This window comes from Hipposideros armiger, unplaced genomic scaffold (assembly GCF_001890085.2).
Source record: "Hipposideros armiger isolate ML-2016 unplaced genomic scaffold, ASM189008v1 scaffold_19, whole genome shotgun sequence".
Taxonomy (NCBI): domain Eukaryota; kingdom Metazoa; phylum Chordata; class Mammalia; order Chiroptera; family Hipposideridae; genus Hipposideros; species Hipposideros armiger.
Window position 1 is genome coordinate 1,706,869 of NW_017731369.1, and position 8,142 is coordinate 1,715,010.

Sequence of the window (8,142 nt, forward strand, 5' to 3'; positions counted from 1 at the left end):
CAGTGTCGAAGCCTTGCTAGTACTGACAGCCAACCATCAGAGCGGGCTACAAATGTTTAAGTAAAAATAGGAGAAAAACTTCCAATTGAGTAAATTAAGAAACACATTTCCTGCTGTGTGCTCCCATGGCAACCTATGTGTTACAGGTCAAATGCTTTCAGCTGCAAGACAATGGAAACTCCAAACCAAAGTACCTTAAACCTCAAGAACATTTACTGGCTCACATCTGGAAGAGCAAAGGGTGGGATGGGCTTCGGAGAGGGGTGATCGTGTTGACATCGAGTCATCTCTCCACTCTGCCATGGACAGTGCCGGTTATTTAAAGCTGTGCCCCTCACGGTTGGAGGAAGGCTGTACAGGCAAGCAGGGTTACATGCTTCCTGTTTTAGGTCCAGGGAGAGACTCAGAGGATGAGAGCCAAAGCCAGAGACTTCCTGTAGCTCTCTCCTTACAGAAGGTGCTTCCCAGAAGACTTCAGCAAACCTCTCCAAGTTCATTAGCCAAAATTGGACACGTGCCCTTTTTAGAACCAATTGCTGATAAGAACGATGGGTCACCCTCAAACTAATGAGGGTGGGTCAGCTTCCTGGAGGCCCCCACAGGATGCATAAAATAGGCCGGTGGATAACTAAACAAAACGGAGGTTCTGTCAGGAAGGACAACAGATGGAGGGAAACAGATGATGGGTAGGTATTGTATATTAATGATAATGTAACAATACCAGGGTGCCCACCATCCCATTGGCCTTAAAATATAAAATACAGCCATGGTTGATGACACCTGCACAGTTACATCCCCTTCTTCTTCCTTTGAGTTACCTGCTCATTTAAATTTAGGGCTTCACCATTCCTGTGTATTTGATCTCATTTTTACTATATGTTTGTATGCCTAAGCAGTATGTTGCATTCTTTTGTATGTTTTTATTAAATTTAGTGGGGTGACACTGGTAAATAAAATTATATAGGTTTCAGGTGTACAATTCTGTAATACATCGTCTGTATATTGCATTGTGTTCACCACCCAAAGTCAAACCTCCTTCTGTCACCATATATTTGACCCCCTTTACCCTTCTCTACTCCCCCTCTCCCCCCTTACCCTCTGGTAACCACTAAACTGTTGTCTGTGCCTATGACGTTTTGTCTTCTGTATGTTTCTGAACTTAATATAAATGGGATCACATTGTACATACACTATTCTGCAGCTTGCTCTCATTGTTCATGAGATTGTGAGGCACATCCACAGGGATACATAAGGTTCCACTTCACACATTTACACGGATGCATCCAGTGTATGAATGCATTCATTCATTCTCCTGTCCATAAACATTTAGGTTAATGTTGTTGGTTTTTTCTTTAGCTGCTACACAAAAGCTTCTGTGAACATTCTCAGTTACATGCCCCTGTATTTCTAGGAGAGTTTCTTTTGGGTATATAAATAGAAGTGGCATTATTGTTTACTTATAAAGTACGTATATCTTTAACTTTTGTTATTCTCAGTAGAGGCTGTACCAAGCCATATCTCCACCAGCTGTGTATGAGAGTTCTGCCCCTCCACACCCTGCCAACATATGCTGAATCCAACTTTAAAATCTGTTAGTCTTGTAAATCTTCCTTAAATGGAAGATTGTGCTGTCGCTCTTGCTAGCCTCCAAACTCCAGTGGGCAAAGACTGTTTTTACTTCATCCACGCCCAGACCTCACACAATTCTTAGCACTTGGTAGGTCTCATGAGGGCAAGTAGGGTCAGATGCTGAGTTTTTTGAGGGCAGGGTCCCAGCCTCGCTCTTCTTCTCTGTGAAAACCCTTTGCTATGTTGTTAACAGTAAAAAGGGCTAGGGGGCCAGTTGGCCCCAGTAAGATAACTTTGGAATTAACTGGTGTTAAGAATAGACATATATATATAAATCAGTGGGACAGATCAGAGAGCCTAGAAATAGACCCACTCATATGGTCAACTGATTTTTGACAAAGGCACCAAGGTAATTCAGTGGGGAAATGATGTTAGAATAACTGGGTATCCACTGGGGAAGAAATAAGCCTTGCATACCTCCCACCATCCACAAAAATTAACTTGAAATGAATCGCAGACCTAAATGTAAAAGCTAAAACTATAAAACTTCCAGAAAAAAGAAAAATACTAGAAAATCTTTGTGCCTAGGAAATATACAAAGATCCCTAGTACACAAACAATAGAAGAAGAAAAAACTGGTAAATTAGACTTCATCAAACTTATGTTAACAGTTAAGAAGGAAGGGAGGATACAGGGAAAATCTTGCTATTAGCTGAATCAGCACACACAGAATCCAGAGGATGGGGAAGAGATGTCTTCATCTGTGTCCTCAAGTTGTCTATCAGTCTTATGAAGAAGCCCCCCCTATCTTCTCTCCCTCCCTCACAGTGGGGTCACGTAACCCCTCACTATGCCTCCTGGCCAGGGTCTTCCTCAGCCTCTGGCTCAGACTCAGTCATTCAGGTCCACCTGGTTTACCTGTGGTGGAGATGGGGGTGTAGGGAAGCAGGTGGGTGAGTAGAGAGGAGGGGGTGAAAAAAGAGAAGGAAAGCTCACCTCAGCAGGGAGCATATAAACACACCAACTTCTCAGCACAGGATGTTGATAAACGGATTTGGCTTTCCCTCTGCTTTTTTAAACACCTCCTTTTACCGTCCTAACTTAGTATCGACCAAATTTCGAGAAAAAAGACAAGTGTACACTACATCCAAAACATTGAGGGCTGCATCCAAACTTTCTTCCTTTTTAAAAGATTTTTATTAAAATATAGCTAACATACAATGAGCGGAGTGTCAGACAGAGAAAGACAGATGCAATGAGATTTCTCTTGTGTGTGGAATCAAATGAACAAAATAAACAAACCAACCAGAAGCAAACTTTTTTGTTTATTCCAAATCTGTCTTCCCTGCAGTGGTTCTCAACCAGGGGAAGTAGCGCCCCCTGGAGGCATACGGAAATGTGTGGTGGCATTTTCAACCATCTCCCTGCTTGGGTATTTATTTAGCGGGTGGGCGGGGCCCCGGGATGTTGAACAGCCTGCAGTGAGCATGACAGACCCGCACAGGGAGGAACTGTCTCGCCCAAAATGCTAATAGTGCCCTCACTGAAAATGCTGTGGTTTCTCAGAGGCCAAGGGCAAGGCCTTTCATGTTCACAAGTGTGTACCCAATACCTTGCCTAGGGCCTGGCACACCGTGGGAACTCCATAAATACTTGCTGAGTGGAAGAAGGAATGCGTGATCTGTGGCACCGGCTCACAGAACTCAAGTGTCTGCTACAAGCACACTTTGGTTAGTAACCAAGGTGTTAACTCATCAGCCAGAAACAGACTAGGAAGCTGAAGGAAAACGATGCTCCCTGTCTGGGAATCAGTGCAATTTTCTTTAGATGTGCGCTATTGAATCCTGTCTCCTCTACCATTTAGAAATCTGAGGGGGGTTGAAGAGATACAGTCATAGTAAAAAAAAAAAAAAAACCATAAATGCTCAGACATCACAAAGCAACCAAAACCTTGTGCACATTAATCCTCCCCAGTGACCAAGAATGAACAAAACTTGGCAGAGCACTTACATGGATGGGCTTTTGAGAGTTAAGTGAAGGAGGCTCCCAAGCCCATCTTACTAGGGGGAGAGGGCAAATGATTAAGAGCCGGATCTTAGGATGGACACAAACCTCAGCGCTGACACGTAGTAGACCTGATACCTAGACTTTGGGTAAGTTGTCAGGCTTCTCTATGCCCCAGTTTCCTCACCTATAAAATAGGGATAATGATAGTTACCTTATAGGGTAATGTGTAGATTAGATGAGATGATGCATGTAAACCACAAAGCACAGTGCCTGGCACTTAAGAAACACTTATCGGACCGGCCGAGTGGCTCAGCTGATTAAGAGCTCACTTGGGAGCTCCAGCTCTGAGCAGCAGGGCTGTGGTTCAGATCCCACATTGAGGGCCAGTGACGCTCGCCCTCTATGGCTAAGATGATGATCAAAAGCTCGACCTGGAGCTGGGCTGCTGTGAGTCGCCGGTGATGGTGTGGGCTGCAGCGGGCTGCCATGAGCTACATGAGTGGCTGGCAGCCAGCGTGAGCGACCGGGAGCCGCTGTGAGCCGCCGACCAATGACCGGCGACTGATTGCCTCACCTGGGAAGAGCACAATGATCATGCCAACATAGGCCAGTGAAGCAACCTCCTCCACAACTAGACTGAAGATAAAAAACAGCAATTTGTCTACCTGTCTGTTCCCCTTCCCCAATTCCCCAACGCTGTTCCCCTCCCCACAATTCGCCAATAAAATCTTAAAAAAAAAAAAAAGAAACACTTATCATTATTGATTATTTGAAAAGCAACCCCCGACGAATGGCCAGTAATAAAGCCACTGACCATCCTGGAGAACAAGAATAGACACTAGGCCATTTCACCCAAGGACATGAGCAGACCAACAGAACATCGTGTTCTTAACAGACAAAACTGAAGTAATTTTATTTTGCCTCTAAGTCATTTTGTTCCCTGGTTGAACAACATAGGGCTGTGACTCACATTAAATGATAATTGTGTTTCTATATCCCTCTGCTGATAAATATTTCATTTTTAGGCCTCTTGCAAAAAAAAAAAGTCTTCCAGCCAACTTATTCCTCATTCAAATTCTACGAATTCATTTTCTTCCTCCACCCTACTCCCCCCACCCCACCCCAGGCCACCACTGGCATTTTGCTGTACCAAGGACTAGATTTGTGTTTTATTCCAATAACTTTGAACATCGATAATAATGAAAACACTTGGCATCTGTTTTCTGTTGAAATTTGAAAGCTTCAGAGCAATATTTACAAAACCCACTTCCCCAATCACTGCTCTGATTTAATTAAGTAACAGTAAAATATGACATTCCAATCAGAGTTACAAGCTGTTCTTGGGCTGTGTTGGGGCCAATCCTTTCTATGTTCAAATTTATGAGTATGCTACTTGAGAAACATCACTTACCCAGCTGATCCAACAAATGCTCTCTCCTCTCACTTGCATGCAATACAGTTTGGGATTTCCTGACTCAAATCTCAAACCCCCCATCCACACTAAGAGGCTGGGGGTGATATGAGAACTATTTCAATATTGGTAGTGTATAAATTGGGGCACATTCACGATTTAAAATCATTTAGTAAAGATGGCCTGGCATAGGGCCGGCCGAGTGGCGCGATGGTTTAGAACTGGCTTGGGACGCCAGAGGGCCCTGGTTCGGATCCCACATGTGAGGGCCAGTGACACTGCCCTCTACAGCTAAGATGCTGAACAACAGCTCGACCTGGAGCTGGGCAGCCGTGAGTCGCTGGCGACGGCGGAGGCTGCAGCCCCTGTGGCAGTTGGTTGCCATGGGCTGCCGTGTGCAGCCAGCAGCCAGCGTGAGCGGCCAGCAGCCGCAGTGAGCGGCCGTCCAGAGGCCGGCGACTGATCTGCCTCGCCCGGGAAGAGCGCAATGATGGTGCCAACTTGGGCCAGTGAAGCAACGTCCTCCACAACTAGACTGAAGAACAAAAACGACAGCAACTTGTCTGTTCCCCTTCCCCCAATTCCCCAGCACTGTTCCCATCCCCCCAATTCCCCAATTAAAAAAAAAAAAAAAAAGATGGCCTGGCATAAACAAATCAAGGTAGAAGCAGGAGAGGTTATTTTTCAAACTCAAGTCCTCATTCTGAAAGTTGAGAAAATTTTCCCTGCAAGAGCATGTGGGCAGGCAACAACTTTCACACATCCAATTACAGAGTCACAGTGTGGAATTTAAAGCAAACCCACTATTATTAAATGTTAACTAAGTGTAGTAATATTTACACAAATAAAAGGCAAATCACAACAGAGTCAAGAATTTAGCACTGGGAAGAATTCAATCCAATCCTCCTCCTGTTCCCATTTTACAGATCAGGAAGCTAAACAGAGGGAAGGCCAAGCGCCATAATAAATCCACAATAGTGGGAGGCGGAGCCAGGACCGGGTCTTCGGCATCTCAGATCTTACTGAAGAAGGGAAGTCAAGTCTTCGGCCTGCCTGGGTGCTCTTCTAACTTTCTCAAACTGTTTCCAGCACTGTCCAACATGGTAGCCACTAGCCACATGTGGTTATACTAATTGAAATTAAATAAAATTTAAAATTTAGTCCCTCAGTCACACAGCCACATTTCACATTTCAAGAGCCCAGCTCATGGCTACTGGATTATACAGCACAGATACATAAATGTTTTCATGACTATCGGAAGTTTTTTATTTGTTTTTTCCAGTTTTTTTTATTGTGAAATACACATTTTTTATAATTCGTTTCAGCTGTACAACACAGTGCACTAGTTATACTTTTTACCCCTCGAGGTGACAACCCCCCTCCCCCAATCTGCCGCCCCACTCCCTGCCCAATATCATACATATCTATTACAATTCCCTTGACTCCACTCTCACACTATACTCCACATCCCATGACTATATATATATATATACATATATATATATATTCACTTATAGTTGACATACAATATACAACATCAGCTTCAGGTGTACAGTGTAGTGATCAAGCCTCTACCCCATCCAGGATGCAGTCTCCCTAGCAAGACATGTGACCACCTGACACCCTACAAAATATTTACAACATTAATTATATTCTGTCTTTCATGTCCGTGGCAATATTGTAGTTACGTATTTACACTGTCTAATCCCTTCCCCTTCTCCCTCATCCCCACCCGCTCCCAACGAGCAGCTATCAGTTGTTCCTCTATATCTCTGAGACCACTTCTGTTTACTTTGCTCGTTCATTCAGTTTAGATTCCACATATAAGTGAAATCGTATGGTGTTTGTCTTTCTCTGACTGACTTATTTCACTTAACGTATAGTTTCTAGGTCCATTCATATCATCCCAAATGGTACGATGCCATTCTTCTTTATAGCAGAGTAATACTCCATTATATAAACGTACCAGTTTCTTAATCCAATGACTATAGGAAGTTTTATTGGACAGTACCAGATCAGACCCATGGAAAGCTCAGCAGACTTCTCACCGTATTTACAAACTCCATGTTTGTTTATACAGTACTCCCAATATCTACTACACTGCCCAGCATGCTTTGGGAATCCCATAAAGACTTGTGTGAAGGTACAGAATGACACCAGGAACCGTGACCCCCTCACTCCTTCTCCTTGCTAAGTAAGGCTTTCCAGTGTGCTCTGAGGGAGTTGCATTGTGGGCCAAGGACCACATCCCAGGAAACTTCCTTGTCTGAGCCCAGGAGCAGCACAGGAAGGCCAAAGGCAAGACAAAGGGGTTAGCACTTCTCTTTTCAGACCCTCCCTAAACCCCCACTCACACACCACCACCACCACCACCACCACCACCCCCGCGCCCCCTGTCCCCTCATGCCTCCAGGAGAGTCTATAGGGCATTCAGGGGCCACTTCCAGCTTGCCTCTTGAAATTCCAAGAGAAGTCTGACACACTCTCTACAAAATATCATCTAATATCTATGGCCCTTTATGGTTCAAAAGTAATGCCATGTTCTCCTTTGATCCACACAATAACTGGTGAAGGAGACGTTCCCATTTTACAACTGAGAAAACTGAGGTTCAAAGAAGTAATGATTGCCAAAGATATGCAGGGAAGCCAAGATGAAAAATTCTGACTTTAAAACTTGCCTGTCATACCACCACCTCTTCCTCCTTCTTCTCTAAAGATATATAGGTATGTCCCAGGCCTTCCTGAGAACACAGGCTGGGTCTTGCTCATCTGTGTAGCCCAGGTGAAATCTAGCAGTACCTTCCTCAATCAATCAAATGGTCCTTAGCCTGATTCTCACGTCTCACTTTTCCAGGGCAAACGTTAAGATGACGAATCAAGTCCAAAGGGAAATGAGACAAATATTTGGAATTGCACTTCTAACTGGTCAACTCTAGAAATATAGGAATTTTGTACAAATTCACTTCAGAGTAGTGAATTCCTTACTCTGACACAGGTGGTTATGTACCACAATTGAGAAGGGGTTTTAAAGGCAGACAAGAGGCATTTGTCTTCATATGGCCATGTTCTTTTCTCTGTCTCTGTGTCTGTGTCTCTGTCTCTGTCTCTGTCTCTCTCTCTCTCTCTCTCTCTCTCTCTCTCACACACACACACAC